The sequence below is a fragment of the Anthonomus grandis genome, chromosome 17, assembly GCF_022605725.1.
Source record: "Anthonomus grandis grandis chromosome 17, icAntGran1.3, whole genome shotgun sequence".
Taxonomy (NCBI): Eukaryota; Metazoa; Arthropoda; class Insecta; order Coleoptera; family Curculionidae; genus Anthonomus; species Anthonomus grandis.
In genome coordinates, this window is record NC_065562.1 from 2,858,096 (window position 1) to 2,873,889 (window position 15,794).

A 15,794-nucleotide genomic window follows, 5' to 3' on the forward strand; every position below is an offset into this window, starting at 1 on the left:
ATTGTAAAGTTCCCGTTCGCACAATAATTAAATTAATGTGGCTTTGGGCATGCGATATTCGTTCTGGTTGCGCAGCTTAGACACTAAATGTTAGTCGAGAAATGGTGATTCAACAATATCGTTATTGTCGAGATATTGCTACATGGAAGATACTACAACCTGATCAGGCTGATCATTTTCTAGTGGGAGGCCCAGGACATGTCGTCCAAATCGACGAATCCGTTATAACCCGTAGAAAGTATCATAGGGGAAGGCACGTAGCACAAAAATGGGTCATTGGGATTTATGATGTGACATTAAAAAGGGGTTTTGTACGGTATGTTCCAGACAGATCTGCTGATACTTTAATACCAATAATTCGGAACATTGTTAGGTCAGGTTCAGAAATTTGGACCGATGAATGGCGTGCATATAAAAAGCTGAATAGGATGGGGTACGTTCATCGGTCAGTCAATCATTCGAGGTTCTTTGTTGATCCCGATACAGGTGTGTGCACAAACCAAGTCGAGGGATTTTGGAGTCTCCTGAAAATGTACTTAAGAAGGCTTGGGGTCATGGCATCTCCATTTTTGCCCGAGTATATTGACTTGTTCATGTGGCGGCAAATATTTGGAACTACAGCACAACAGAGGTTTTATAATTTTACTCTCCATGTTGCTGAAAAATATTCTTAATTTTGCTCTTCTTTTGTTATTATACGCAATGGTTCATAATAAATGGGCTATAGTACAACAGACTATAGTAAAACATAAACGTCTATTTGTAAATTATTAACTGTCGTTCATTTATCATGTATGCCCCGTGTCCCTTGTACATATATTAAACGGTGATAAGGGGGTTGAGGTTGGATTGAGTATGGGTTGTATTGGATTGGATTGGATTGGGTTGGGTTGGGTTGGGTTTGGCATAACCCTTTAATATTAACTTTTTTTTGAGTATGGGTTAGTGGCCCATTCATTATGAAGCACTCTGTATTTTTATTTTTTTGTAGTTTATTTATTTTTAGAAATTTTTGTTAAAATGTTTGAAAGTTTATTAATAATTTTGATTATGTTATACGTTTAATTACACTTTAATTAAATTTTTTCATTATGTTTAGTTTGGTTTCTTTTGTCTGAAAAAATTATAAACGCGCATTAGCATTAGTCCCCTTTTTTATTTACGCCATGTTTTTTTTTAAATTTTTATCAAAATCCAAGAATCTTAATACCATCTAATCGTTGCGATGCTACTTTTAAAATATTTTTGCAATCTGACAACGTCGCTTCAATTCGATCGAATATTATGTCGACGAAACCAACGAGCTGCAATAAAAAGAGAATACATAAGTAAATTTTTGCCCATTTTAAACTAAAATAATTGTTACAAAAGTGCATTTACCGCATTTTTTTTTCTTTTAATGTACTATTTAAAATAAGTACTTTCTTATGAATTTTTTTTTTTGCAAAATCCACTATCCTTTATGTCAACGGTCCCCCTAAATTCATGCAAAAAAGTTCCATTCTGGTAAGTTTATTGATAAAATATGTTTAAACAATTTTAACAAGATATATTTTTTTATAATTTTTAGATTTGGTGAATGTTGCCCCAATGAAGGCGGTTAAAGGTGGTCTGTAACAAGTGCTTGAAAACATTTTCACAATATTCAAACCTTAAGAAGCATGTAATAAAATTCCATCCTGGTAAGTTTGGAAATGATATGTGTATAATATACAGTGGTAATTTTGAGGGTAATATATAATATAAACAATATTCAAATATATGCGGGAACGGTACCTTGGCAAAGAGAAAGTGTTGCTAGAGGGAAGTACTAAGATATACAATTTATAATAAATAAATAAACTTACCAGTTTTCATATCGACTTCTTTAGCGATTTCTTCCCACTTTTCAGTTTTTAGATTTGTCCTCATGTAGTCTACATGACTTGTATCGTTATAAAACTTGTCGATTTCGCACGGCTTCGATTAGTTTTTCTTCCATATTTTTAGGAGGGCTTAAATGTAGGAATCTGTACCGCGATTCGGCACACACTCGGGTTTTTCGTCGGCTCGGTTCGGTACGGAACAAGCGCCTGCGCAAGTCGATTTCGAATAAATAATGAAGGATAAAAATTGATAAATAGCATATTTAAATTTTTTATTAATACTTTAATACGGACTTATTGGGGACTTTTCCGTGGGGAAGAATGAAAATGTAACTAAATGTGCGTTAGGTATATACGTTTGTGATGTTTTAAAAGATGTCTACATATTATATATATATAATATTAATATGTATAAGATAATTATTAAAAGTTAAAAAATAAAATTAAATTAAAGATTGTACCAATATAACTCATGCAGGTACATGATAACATGAAGGTACCTAGCATTCAATAACAATAATTATATGGTTTAAAAATGAAATAGAACCATTTTTATTCTTTAAACTAATCAAGTATAAAATTAGCTACGGAATAAGTTTTTCTTTCCTGTAATAATAATATAATGAAATAATTTTATTGTATTAAGACAATAAAATGCATTCGCAGCATTTTATTTTGCTTAATTTTATATTAATAGGTAGGTACATTATTATATCTACTTAAATTTATTAACGAGATTATTTATTTATTTTCATTTATATTGCGTTTAAAATTATAATGAGGAGAAGATATTAAATTAGAAGATCGAAATTTATAATTAGAAGATAGCTAGATAGCTATACATGCATCACCAATTTTGGACAGACTGTATATTAGAACCCAAAAACTATATAGAGACACTGTGTATAATTATGTATAGGTAATTTTATTGCTTTCATTATAATATTAGCTATATCAAGACAATATTATTAAATATACATAATTGTCAATATAAATGGTCATTTTCTGTATTTCTAGATACAACCAGATCTCCGAAAATCAATTCCTTTATCACATCAATTTCATCTTGACTTGGCTTCTGAATTGAATTATCTTGTAACTTCCTTTTTTTCTTGGTAGTATAAAAATTAAGTTGTTTCTCAATATTGGCATTACGAATCAATTCTTCTCCTTTTTGATGAAATTCTTCTATTTGAGAAGTCAACGTAGTCGTCGACTTTATGGCATTTAAGTGTTCCTGAATACATTTATATTGGGTTTCTGTGTACTCATTAGATTGAAGATCCTTTAAAGCTTCTAGTAATGATGATATGGTACCTTCTTTTAATAAAGTTAAATTTTGTTCATTTGGAGCGACAGAAATATTTGCCGTTAAATTTTGTATTTCTTCAGTTGCATTTAAGGAGATAGTCCGGTTCATATTTTTATCAAAATTCAGGTTTATGGTATGTATGTGTTTACACATAACCGTTTGTATAGTATATTCAGTACATGAGCATTCATACGTGTGAATACAAATTTTACAAAAATTACATTGAATGCCACAACAAATATTGTCTAATACTTTTTGTACGATATGTTCACGATAAGGTCTTTGTTTTGATGTTAATTGCCAAGAGTCAGTTGCAATCTTTTTAATTTCATATTTCGAGGCTAATGCTGACCTATGTCTCGCATGAATCTGAGTTGTGTGACTTGTATTTTTTCCCTTGATTAATTTAATAAGTCTGTCGAGTGTTTTATCTCGCAAAAACTTTACCAAAACATGTACAGTTTTGTCAAGGCGTTTAATTTTTTTTGCATTAAGGTATGTGTATTTAATGACTTTATGCATTGCCTCAAGGTGCATATTGGTATTGATTCCTGCCATCACCCTATAACAATAGGCCCACTTTGTAGGAATGTGATAGTAATTATTTAAAAAATATTGGCCAAATTCTTTAGATAAGTCATTTTCCAAAACTGCGTTCTTAAAATTTAATAAAGAACTGTTAAATTCGTCAATACTTTTAATTTGCTGAATATATTTTAAAGACTTGTACACCCATTTCCTTGTCTCAATATCCCTAATTTTATTTAAATTGTTGCGCCAGGCGCGATCTAAATGCCAAGAGCAATAAATCTGTTTACCTACCGGACCCATGATAACACACCAAGCATTGTAAAAAATAGGAGTAATATCTGTCATAAATGTTTGCGTATTTATGACTCCAGCTGATTCTTTTATTTTCTGAAAAAACAGTGTAAAAATAAGGGTGTCTTTTCGGTTGATAAACATAAACGCAATGGGAAAACCTTGCTTGAAGTCATCAATTATCAAAACTGTTGTAAGCTCAAAATCATAAGCATTAAGCCCATGGGTGCTGTCTATAGAAATTGCATGATGTCCAAATTTCTTTGTCAGATCCTTTTGTGTCTGATTTATAAAAATTAAACAGAAATCTTCTGGATTTAACATAGAATCTGGACATACCGAATTTTGTGGTTTATAAAAAATTACTGGAATATTTTGTCCTGCCTTGCATTTCTCAACCCATATTCGAATACTCTCAGAATCTGTTTGATGGTAACATCCTTCCATAATATTAATTTTAAAAGAGTTTTTCACATTATGAATGTCTTGCAATGAGAGTAAATCAATCCTACTTAGTTCAGGGCCCTCAATGTTGTCTCTTACAGATTCTAAAATTCTTTTAAAAAATGTGATAATTAAAAATAGCAATAAAAACATTATGTTATCATCTTACTTGGAAGGGGGTACTCCTAAAAGTAGTTTTGAGGCTATACTCTGCCGATCTGACTCTGGAATCTTCAAATACTGTATTTCTTTTTCGTGCCCATAATGTTTTTTAAAATAGTTGGCCACACATTCATCAGTTTCTATATTTCTTTTTACTATAATTTGGCTTGTATATCCATAATTTATTTTGGCAGTACCTTGACTTTTTGATGCTCTTTTGCGATTAGAAGTGATCCTTCGATTAATGCCTATAATTATAAAACAAATTTAAAATAATGCCTTTTAAGATGGAAAAATAAGTTACCTGATCGTACACACTCTAGGTATATATTTTCATATCCTTCACAAGCCTTTTTAGCACCAGTATTTTTAAAATATTGCACTTGCAATAGTTTGCATTCATTTTGCAACCATCTTTGAAAGTCTGTAATGAGAAAAATACATAAATTTGTATACCTACATGATGCAAATTAGTACTATTACATTACCTACATATGTTTGGTGTGTTGTTAATGAAAACTGCCTAAACTCTGGTTGATTATGAGTTTTAGAAAGATGATGCCGAAGATCACTGTTAAATTTAAAATATATATTATTACACCCTTCATCTAAGCACTTATATTTTCTAACATTGCTGCCATACTGCTATTATAGCAGATGATAATCCATGAATGTTTTTTCTGTGTTGATTTAAACTTGATTGTGTAGAAAATAATTTCTCACAATGGGGTTCCAAGCACATAATAGGATTTTTAGGCATGGTACTTATTAACTTAAGCACAATACATATATGGGTGTCTCTCGAGAACTGAAATATAAAAAATACCTACATTGGGTATTATGTAATACGTGAACTATGTATACAGGGGTGTGCAGCCCAGACCAAACGTTTAATAAAGAGAGATAGAAGCAATTATCAAGCGGGTCGCGCGCGCCGCACCGCTACGTACTCTGTCCTGGTCTTCCGTCTCTCTGTTTAAAATGTTCGGTCAGGGCTGCACACTGCACACCCCTTTATACCTAGATTTGTAAAATAAATATATATGTTAGTTTGCTCAAATCATGTCCATTGATGAATTACGGTGGAAAGAAAATCACGAGCTTGTGGACAGGTTTTTTATTCCCAAAGTGTTATAAAAAAAATTTATTTTATAAAAATTTGGGAATAAAAAACCCTGTCCACAAGCTTGTGATTTTCTTTTCACCGTAATAAATATATGTATTATTCTCGGCATTATTATTCTTGGGAATCTGTCTTAAGTTATAAAAAACTTATTTACAAATATCCTACAAAATTGTATAGGATGGATGAACACAAAGAGGAAAATAGAAAAAAAGCATAAATGGGGATTTGCGCCACGGGAAAGGTTCGGATCGCGTCCACTTTGGCGCTAGTAACACTGTCCCATTTTATTTTCGGTTTTCTATTTTGACTGACAGATGGCAGCACTATATGCAAAAATGTGTGCTTACTTTTCGTTTCCTGGTAGTTGGCTGGGAATTACAGAAAACATTTGGAATTCATATTTTTGTGCGAGTTTATGATGTTTATCCGCATAATAGATTTTCTTTTTATGTGAATAGTGATTAGTTTCTTATTATATACTGTTGTGACAATTTGTGTTGTGTTTTATTATTTAAAAAACAAACTAACAGGACATTATAGAATAGATTATAGTGCTGTAACCTGTGGTGAGTTTCCAGATTAGGGTTGCAATTTACAAAACTATTATTATTTGTTTAATAAAGACCTAGTTTTCAGGTAAGATTATATATACTCTCTTTTATTTTAATATTAAGGTTTTAAAATTTTAGTTTCTCTATAAATAATCATGTTTTCTACTGCTCAATCACACCCAAAAAAATGTTGTGTAGCTGGGTGTCTGAATCAGGATGGTAAGAGGCATAGATTTCCAAAAAATGATCCAGAAATATACAATGTATGTAATTATCATTGTTATCCCTGGAATAAATCTATAATTGTTTTTATGTTTGCGATTATCACTTTGAAGAGTACTGCAAGAACTGGAGAAGTGCCAACCAGTAAGAGAGGACTCAAAAGAGCAGCAATACCTGCTCTTAACATTGAAGGTAAGTAAATGAATGAATTACTATTAAAAGAATATATATGTAAATCTTATTTATTTAGTAAGATTTACATACTTACCTCAAATTGTTGTTTCTGAGAGCAGCTTTTCAAATATTAAAGATAATGGATCTGTCTTTAGTTGATTTTAAAAAATATGAAAAGCTAGAGATTTTAAACTTGAAAACAAATGATAAAGCATCAAGTAAGTACTTTATAAAAAAATTAGTCATATCTTTTAGAGTGATATGACTTAATCCTGAGTTTGAGATGCGGATTAAAACATTCAAAACAATAAAATTTTGGTTTAGGTATCAACTTTATATAGGGATTCATTAAATTATGTGAGGAGAGGTTCAAAATATCATATTAATTTTTGAGGCTTAAGTTTTAATAGAATCATTTTAATTTGCTTTAAAACATGTTTTTGCAAGATTGTTTATATATGTAGGTCTTATTTATAAAAATAAATTAATTTTAACATCTTGATTTTCTGAGAGTAAAAATTATTTACATTAATTTATATTATCTGGGAAGCAACTTTATATTTAAAGCAATACTTATTTTTTAGGGTATGGTGCTTATAATGCTGAGCTATTATTAAGCAATAAAGGACATATAATAAATGTCACATATTATGCAAAAGGTAAGATTTCTTCAAAATTCAGAATAGAATATATTTTTATACATTTTTGATATTTTCTGCATATTTTTTGTTGCTTTTTATATATGAAATGGCTTAAATATATATTTTACATAATGATTATTAACTAATGATGACATTAACGAATTAATGTTATAATTATTGAAATATTTATTTTTAAAATTAACGTTGAGAAGACGTCGACCATGCTTTTAAATTAATGCATTTTAATACTTAATTATGTTTCAATTAGATTTGGATTTTGTTTATATTTTAATTAAAACCTTTTCATTTTACTCAACATTTGTTAAAATAACAAGTACTGCTTATTGCCTTTTCCCAAAAGTTTTTTTTAGCACTTCCCACCAAAAAATTATTAGACCTTCATATGTATCTAAAAATATATAATACATTTTTTTTAAAGTCGATGGGTCCATATATGTTCTAAAGTTACTAATCTTTTAGAACCTATCAGCCAAACTAATGTGGTAGAAAATATCTTAGAGGTACCTATGGAAATAGCTGATGAGAAATCCTCATATGCTTTAAATTAAAAAGATATTCCAGAAAATACCTCATCTTATATGGAAATAATTGATGCTATAATAGAAAATTCCAACAATTAAATAGATATTGAAAAAGTACCATTACAAATTGTACCTAATGCCTCAAGGAAAAAGGAATCTGCTAAGAAACGTGAGTATACTTACATATGTATACAATTATTGTATCTATTTTATATAAGTAATTTATTATTATTATATTTATTTAATTTTCACTAGTTCTTATTCGTTTTTTTTAATGCCAATTTTATTGATATTTCTTTAAACAAATACATTATTTGAATATTTAAAAAATATGTTTTTAGGTCTTGAAGAAACAAGGTTTTCATTAAAAAGTTTAAATGTTCGTCGTTTCATTGAGTTGACAACAAAAAAAAATTATATACCAAATTAACATCTTGGAGGAGTGAAATATATGGAATGGAAAAAAAAATTAAATCTTACAAAGAGAGAATAGGTAATGCCGAAAAATATGTCAATTCCACAGATTTTAAAAACCTCTTAAAACATATTAATAGTGCTACTTACAAGTTCATTATGTAAATGTAAGTCACTTCACAACATCTTTCAAGACATTGTTAGTTAATAATTATTTGGCTGCACACTTTCCTGTATCTAACTGTATTAAAGATTCTTGTGAAGAATCTTTAGACGACTTAAGATGTTTTTTAACAAATGAGGTGGAACCTGATATAATGGCTTTGGAAAATATTAATTCCATTGACATAGTAGAAGTGCCTAAGCAAATACATTTAAACAGACAAACTAAGATAACTTCGAATATAATAGTTTATATAAGCGGCTATATTGCAAAAGTTCTTTTCAAGGGAAAACCTAATTTTTGTCTTACTTGCAAAAACAAGTTATTATATCGCGATGGAACGCGTATGGATGGTGAGGTACTAGAGTGTAGACAATATGAAGGAACACATTTAGTCAAACCTGGTAATTTTTTAAATTATCTAATATCCAAATCTCTTGGAATATTATCTTATTTGATTCCAAGGAATTGTTTTAAACAGCATGTATCAAAAATTCTTTTTAAATATTTAAGATAAACTCTTAGTTTTGGAATACTTGATTGTCCATCTCATAATTTAGGTGATCATGTTTGTGAGCTGATTATTAAATGTGCTTTATTCTGGTGGTCAGTGGTGGTTGCTCCATAAGGCCGCGTGGCCGCGCGCTCCTCCAAGACAATGTGCAACACCAATTTTTTTTTACATTTTACATTATGTTACTAAGTAAAAATTTAAACTAAAAAAAATCGTATCTAACCATCACATTCGCTCTTATCTCTAACCCTTCGTCCTCGTTGGTACGTGCGCACGTAAGAAGATTGAAACATATGGCTGGGCCGCGCGAGCATGCACGAGGCCTGTATTTATTGCCTGAACAATTTTGATAGACTGCCGTTGGCCGATAAGGTCAAAATTAAAGAACTGGGAAGGCCCTTGTCAAATTTAAATTTAACGCAAACTAGTACGCGAAAAGCCGAGAACAGATCTTTTACCCGACGATTTTCAAAGGATATTTATGAAAAAAATAAGTGGATATGTGGGTGTGAAATAAGAAATTTGTTATTCTGTTTCCCGTGTCTGTTGTTTTTTAAAGCTGACTCTAGAATGGACTCCAATCCAACTGGGCAAGGAAAGGAATCATTGATTTACACTATCTTCCTGAGAAAATGAGAAAACATGAATCGTCTCGTGACCACATCAATTCTTACACTGCTTTAGCTATACTCGGTAAGGTTAATATTATGACACAGTTAAGCTCCGCTTACAGAGAAAGTATTATTTTACATAATGATAAGGTCGAGAAAAATCGTCATAATTTAAAAAGGCTAATTAGTTGTGTAAAATTTTGTAGTGCTTTTGAACTAGCACTTAGAGTCATGATGAAAGAGAATCCTCAGAAAATCAAGGAATATTTAAGAGCTAATTAACTTTACTGTAGAGCTCGACAATACATTAAAGGAACACTTGCATACGGCTACTGTTTTTAAAGGGACCTCAAATATTATCCAAAACGAAATTCTCGATAGTATGTTACAAGTATGTAGAGAAGAAATTTGCAACCAAATTGAAAATGCTGACTATTTATCAATCCAATGCGACGAAACCACTGATGTCTCGAATTATTGTCAAATGATGTTAATATTAAGGTATTTTTATGAAGGATTTTTGTTTTTTTTTTAAGGGTTACAGATAAAACAGCTACTGGATTAAAAACATGCATAGAAGATCAATAACGGTGTTCAAGCTCAAATTAAAAAAAAATACCCAAATGCTCATTTCATTCATTGTTATGCCCATCAATTAAACCTAATAATGCAGAAATCGGCATCACAAAACGCTAAAGTTCGCGTGTTCTTTAGTAATCTCTCAGCAATACCCGTTTTTTTTTCAAACTCATCTCATCGGGGTGACGTTTTACAAGAAATCATTAATAAAAGATTACCAAGAGCGGTTGTTACTAGATGGAACTATAATATTCGCACAGTTAATTTTGTTTATAAAAATCGCGAAAAACTTATAGAAGTGTTTGAAGAAATTGAAAGTAGGTGTGAAAAAGGCGTTACGTCAAATGAAACTTCCGGTCTATGAAGAGCATTGGAAGATCCAGAGTTTGTATTTTGGTTAACACTTCACAGAATTTTACCACACGTTGACATACTGTACAATCAGCTTCAATCTAAAAATAAAGACAGCGTTCAGTTGCAAAAAGAATTGTTAATTTTTGAGAAAAATATTTCTAATATCCGAAATGAAACTGATTCGATTCAAAAGATTGTCGAATCCGAATTTCCTACGCCTAAGAGAAGACGAACCGATGATAATTTTCGAAGTGTTATTGCCAAAGAAATTTGTGATACAATTACAACTCAAATGAAGGATCGTTTTTCCTATCGGGGTCATTTGCAAGCCGCTTACCTGTTTAATACAGAAAAATATTCAGAATTTTCAAAAAGTTTCCTGTAGCAGTTTTAGATGATGTAGCTTCATTTTATCCAATGCTGCCCAAATCAAGGCTAAAAACAGAATTAGAGGTAATCTATTCGAGAGATGATTTAAAAGAAAATGTTGAAGCGAGGAATCTTCTTTCATTTATCATGGACAACACCCTTCATGAGACGTTTATTGAAACGTCAAAAATATTAAAAATAAAAATTATCGTGACAACTCCAATGACCACGGCAGAAGCAGAACGTACTTTTTCTACGCTTAAACGCATAAAGACATTTTTGCGAAATACCATGCTTAATGATAGACTAAATGCTCTGGCTCTGATGTCCATTAATCGAAATTTGGTGCATGAAATAAATAATTTTGATAACAAAGTATTAGAAAAATTTATTTCCATGAAGGACCGTAGAGCGGATTTCTGTTTTAAAAAATAGCTCCTCTCGCTTGTTTATAATGTATAAATATGTTATTATAATAAAATTATCTCGAAATTAGTATTCTAAAATATACCTAAATATAACAATAATCCATGTAAATAGTAAATACTTACCTTATTTTTATGGTTCCTTTCTCGTACTAAAAAAATACCTTTATTCTTAGTGAACTGACTTATATGATATTAAAAGACTACTCTGATATTACAGTTTTTTTTTCGTCGAGTTCAATCGATCCTGGATTCAATTTAGGTAAAAGAGATAGGTAAACTTTTATTCAAAACGTGCCATTGTTTTCGTTTTTTTTGTTTCATATGATATCATTATTAAAAAAAAAGAAATAATTTTTTAACGAGTTTTAGGCGTGGCATTGCAAAAATTTATTTTTTTACTGTGCCCCTCCTGGCACAAACCTCACGACACGCCACTGCTGGTGGTGTCGAAATATAAATAAAGTTTTAAAAGGGGATTCTAAATTTAGCAACTGTTTATCTCTAAACTCAAACAAATTCAATATCGACCCTATTAAAGTTCTAGCTCATCAAAAATACTTATCTCGACAAAAGTAAAGAAGTCAAAAACCATATTTTGAACATACATAGGATTAAGTAGAGTAGCCTACGGCTTATATTATAGTGTTTTATTTAATTATTTAATTTTCATTACATTTATATACTGTAAATTTATATTTGTGTATTTATAATTTAATAAAGACGGTTTATTATTATTATTATAAATGAAAAAGATCTATTTTCATATATTTATGTTCTGCATTTATGCGTACTCAACTTTCTTATTTTAAATTGACCAAACTGTATATTATTATTATAGTAGTTTTTAATTCTATATAATTATCAGCCTAGATAAAATGATGTATATTATTATATCTATCTTCACCAATAATAAATTATTATTCGTGAAATCACAGAAACGTACATGTATCAGAGACAACTGTTTTTTTCTGCATGTATGTTATGTATTTGGCATAGACATAATGCAAAATAGACAATACTTACAAAAGGTCGCCAAGAAATGATAAGTCGAAAATTCACCTCCATATTTTTAAATTTAAAATATAATACCGTGTAAATGCATATTATTATGTAGTACTTATTGATTTTAAGATTTTTACTTATTTTAATAAATATTTTGTTAGTTCTATATTTGAATTTTATTTATGTTCTTGATAATGTCTTTTTCAGATCGTTGATTGAAATAATAATAGGCAACAAAAATTAATTTTTCTATAATAGTTCAATTGATGTTCGGAGGTAAACTGGAATTATAAAAGAAATGTAATAATATTTCTTCAGGTTACCTGAATATTGATTGAAATATTATAGGGAAATTAATTAATATTGTCTATTATTATTTCAACAGATTTTTAATTTTCATTTCTCCATATTTGGTGAAGGGGCCGGTATACATTTTTACAGGTATCTTTGCTAGTTCGGATCGCATCCACCGTTTTTGTGGCGTTTTGTTCCGCAGAACTTTATTCAGAGGTTTGTCTTCTATCCTTGGTCTGTTTTCTGTGCCGTGAATAATGTACAAAACTGCGGCAATGACACTGCGTTCCGCAGGATCACGTTCAACTAAAACTGCGTCACGACACGCTGCGAAAAAATACTATTCAACTATTCAACTTCTAGCTGCGTCTCATTTTGCGCCTGGCCTTATAGGCGCTTATTCGCTAAAATATGGCTCTGGCAACACGCCTTATCGCCCCGTGGCCCCGTCAAGCCATCGCTAAAATTGTATTACAATTGTTGTACCTGTATAATAAATAAAACGTTTTTCGAGGCTGAAAGGTTGTTTTAATTTAGATAGATTTACTGGTGATACGTTAATTGAGTTATTTTAGGTATATTAGTATTAATAAAATCTGTTTTTTAACAGTTTTATTCATCTTTGGCCCGTATCTAAAATATATGTACAGTCGGCAAATTTGAAAATGTCCCTCGCATCTGCTCTCGGACTTCGTTGCCTTACAATTTGGCAACATGGCTTTTGACTGAGGAGTAGCGTACGGCGGGCGTTAGGGTGTAGAGCACATGGATGAAACTTGTATGGCGAAAATCGGAATCGTATATCGGCCATCTTGCTTGGCAAAATTGACAGGGAGCTGACAGAAAGTTGTTGACATTGACTGATAGAACATCATTTGTCATTGTCATACCATTTGAGTTTGTTTTGTTTTTCATTTCAATTTTCAATGAATGCCAGCGTGGGTTGAGTTTGCTATTTGTTTTAAGGATGTGATTTTAAATTTATGACCTTTTTTCTAAAAAGTTCTCTTTCAATATTGGGAGTAGTGTTTTAATTAATTTGCGGCAAGCAATTCCAGGTTTCTGGTAAGAAAATCTGATTTTATTTATTACTTTATGTTTTTGTATTGTCAATCTTCAGTCTTTAATAAAATCAAATTAAGTTGATTTCAATGAGTTTTACTTTTCAACTATTTAATTTTTAACTTGATTATTATAAATACATATTACAAAATGTCTGGCCTCTCATTTTCTCTTCAACAATTAAAAATTGATTGAAATTTTCCCGACCTTGATGTAAGAGTATTTATATTTTAAATGTTTCTGAAAACAGTAATAAAAGATTTTTTAAATTTCCTTCAGTTCATATTACAAGAAAAACATGGAGAGGGATATGCAATGTAAATATTATTAAGACTTTGAGCTATAGAATTTCTTCTGATCAGTTCTCCACAAATTTTAATAATGCTGATACTTACCCCTGGCTTTACACTACAATACATATTTATTTAAACATTTATTTTGTCTTTTTTTTTTTACATGAATCATTTAGTAAGTTGATTTATAAGGTTTGCACTGTCTATTTTTTTATTTTATTTCCTGCTCGTATCATACCACTTCCTGTGTTCACTGAGACAGGATATAGGCATAGCGGCTAAGAGACCTGAGCACCCGGAATGGATCAGAATTAATGTTTTTCTTACAACATTCATTTATTCATTCATTCATTTCTTACATCAGTTTTTTTAAGAGTTTCTTTTTATTTTATGTAAACATCTATCCTTGAATTAAGTTTTTAGTAATATTATAGTTCCAAGATATGTTGTTAGTATTATAAGAGACCAACAAATATATTCTATGTAAGTGATATATGTTTATACTAAAAAGTTGTTTTCATTTTGAAAGAGTTTATTTTGTTTTGTTGATGGATATATTGTTTCTTTCGATAATACTCTGTTATAGAATTTTTAATTAATTTTAAAAATTAATATTTAGATTATAATTTAAAATCTGTTTAATTTTTCTTTAGGAAACAGATACAAGTACATATTAAATAAGAATAATTCATCCTCTATTGACTCTATGTGTTAATAAAATGAGGATATTATTAACCTAATGGGAATGCCTTTAGATGTATTATGAGAAAATAGCAGAAAAATGTTGACAACCTTTTCTAATCTGTATAAAATTAGGGTAGTTCAGTGCTAACAAAATAATTTTAAACCTTTTTAGATTAATTCTAATTTATATAATGTCTGTTATTATGAATTATTGAATATTATGTATATCATTTTAAGTAATTTTTTTTTCCAGGAAAATTAAATAATAAATGTATTAAAGCAAAAAAACATTGTTTTATTTCCATTTGTCCAATTGGTGATATGTCGTACACTATTGTTAGTACACTTTCGTGATTATTGCAGTAAATTAACCTATTCAGATATGTAAAATAAAGCTGAAAAGTTTTATTTTTGTTCAGATCAATATCTGATGCTAACACCTAAACAAAAAAGCTCTTTTCTCTATGAGTAACCTTTTTGATTAGGCGTTTGCTTTAGATATTACGATTAAATGATAAGATTCTGAGATTAAATCAAATGTGATTTCCCGCCTTAATTTGGCCACGCCTTTATACCATATCGATTGGTCCAATTAGACACGTCAAACTGTCAAGTTAGTTACAACAGTTTCCGCTGCCAAGCGAGAGGCCGCTAGCTGATTTGTCAGAAGAATTTCTTTCAGTTTGTATGCAACCACCACTTCTCTATATATTTGTGTTCTGTGGTGTAGAGTATCGATCGAGTTTAGTCGTGTATAAATAGGCAGGGGTGACGGAACTGATTTTTCAGTAGATGGGGTTTTTGCAATGGGACATTTCGAAAATTTTTGTGGCCGTGCAAGCTGATATTAAAAAAATCAATCAGTTTGTTTTTCTTCCTTATGTAAAGTTTTTAGGACAATGCGCTATAGTGTTTTATACGTTGGCTAAATGCGCTCTTCAAAATTCTGTTTGGTTCATCACTTGTGAGATATTACCTTCAGTTATTTTTTTATTGTGACACTATATTATTATTTTTTTCCAAATTTATTTCCAAATTATAATTTTTTTGCTTGATCTTTCACAACCTATATTTTTGTTGTCAAATGCTGCTTGTTGTCAAAATAAATAGAAAAAAAAATCGTTTTTACTTTTTTATGCATTACATAAAAATCCTAATCGATGTTT

The 15,794-nt window shown here is 30.2% G+C and overlaps 1 protein-coding gene across 1 annotated transcript in view; it reads left to right on the forward strand.

Annotated features, from left to right (window-relative positions):
- Positions 1–1,570: 1,570 nt before the first annotated feature.
- Positions 1,571–15,794, forward strand: part of LOC126746100 (probable RNA methyltransferase CG11342) — a 57,647-nt gene continuing 43,423 nt past the window's right edge. Inside the window, exon 1 of the mRNA XM_050454212.1 lies at positions 1,571–1,682. The gene's annotated coding sequence lies outside the window, so the exon portion shown is untranslated. The remainder of the gene's footprint in view (positions 1,683–15,794) is intronic.